The sequence below is a fragment of the Lynx canadensis genome, chromosome B3 (assembly GCF_007474595.2).
Source record: "Lynx canadensis isolate LIC74 chromosome B3, mLynCan4.pri.v2, whole genome shotgun sequence".
NCBI lineage: Eukaryota > Metazoa > Chordata > Mammalia > Carnivora > Felidae > Lynx > Lynx canadensis.
In genome coordinates, this window is record NC_044308.2 from 93,940,166 (window position 1) to 93,941,801 (window position 1,636).

General features: G+C 32.5%; 1 non-coding gene across 1 annotated transcript; it reads right to left on the minus strand.

The window, feature by feature from the left end:
- Positions 1-439: 439 nt before the first annotated feature.
- On the minus strand, positions 440-548 carry LOC115517380. The gene has a single exon (XR_003969833.1). It is a non-coding gene; the product is annotated as a U6 spliceosomal RNA (small nuclear RNA).
- Between the last annotated feature and the right edge of the window lie 1,088 nt (positions 549-1,636).

Sequence of the window (1,636 nt, forward strand, 5' to 3'; positions counted from 1 at the left end):
TACAATACACAGAAGGTAGTTTAAGAATTATAAACCCAAACTACCATCAAAACAGACCCTGTAACTAGAGTTCTATATTTGTTTACAGGTTTTGTTTTTGTTTTTGGCTTTAGACTCAGGGTCAAAGTACTCTGTTCCAAAGTTATTCAGGTTAGTTTTATTTTTCCCCTTCTATGTAGTTATGCTTTTTTTTTTTTTAATTTGGGATATAGTTATATTATAATGTATCTGTTACTTGAGGTTTTATTTTTCTAGTGCTTTAAATTTCATTTTTTGAGTACATAAAATATTATTCATTAAAAAATTAAAACGACCTGATTTAATGTCAAAACTATATATAAATATATATTCAGAAAAGACTTATTGCCCTCTCCACAATCCCTTCCACTCTGTTGGAGTTCCTGATTCATCCTTCTTGAATTCTTTTGGAAAAAATAATAAAAATATGAAACATTTTTAAGAGTTGGTATGTCACCATTGCACAGGGGTTATAGCAATCTATTTTGTATCATTTCAGTTTTTGTATGTGTGCTGACCAAGGCAAGCATTAGTGGCTTCATTTTTATTGCCTTGTGATGGCAGTGGATATGATAAAGTGATAATTAGATTTGTGGAGGTTTGGCATTGTTGGATCCCCAAATTGGCCTACACGGCTATATTCTTAACTTTTCCAATGTCTTACCTGTTTACACAATCAGCATTAATTGTGGTCTTCTATTTTAGGATGGCTTAAACTAAGAGCCTTCCCCTGAATAGTGCTTTCACTTCTTAGCCTTGGAAGAGTTCGCTCTTATAAATAGGCTAATCATTTTGATTTTACTTTTCCTTTTATAATTCTTTTATTTTTTTCTGGTAATATTCTGTTGCCTATTTTATTCTTTAAAATTGATTCCTTGCCTTTTACATGGATTCTGCTTTGTAATTGGCTATTTTTGTTTTTAACAAGTAGGGTTTAAGGAACTGGCTTTAATCAGCTGCTATCTCTATGCTGGAATATTATTATTTTTAATTTTATTTTTTTAATTACCATCCAAATTAGTTAGCATATAGTGCAACAATGATTTCAAGAGTAGATTCCTTAATGCCCCTTACCCATGTAGCCCATCGTTCCTCCCACAATCCCTCCAGTAACCCTCTGTTTGTTCTCTGTATATAAGAGTCTTTTATGTTCTGTCCCCCTCCCTGTTTTTATATTATTTTTGCTTCCACCCTTGTGTTCATCTGTTCTGTGTCTTAAAGTCCTCATATGAGTAAAGTCATATGATATTTGTCTTTCTCTGACTGACTACTTTTGCTTAGCATAATATGCTCTAGTTCCATCCACATAGTTGCAAATGACAAGATTTCATTCTTTTTGATTGCCAAGTATACTCCATTGTATGTATATATATATATATATATATATATATATATATATATAAACGCATCTTCTCTATCCATTCATCCATCAATGGACATTTGGGCTCTTTTCATACTTTGGCTATTGTCTATAGTGCTGCTATAAACATTGGGGTGCATGTGCCCCTTCGAAACAGCATACCTGTATACCTTGGACAAATACCTAGTAGTGCAATTGCTGAGTCATAGGGTAGTTCTATTTTTAATTTTTTGGGGAACCTCCATACTGTTTTTCAGA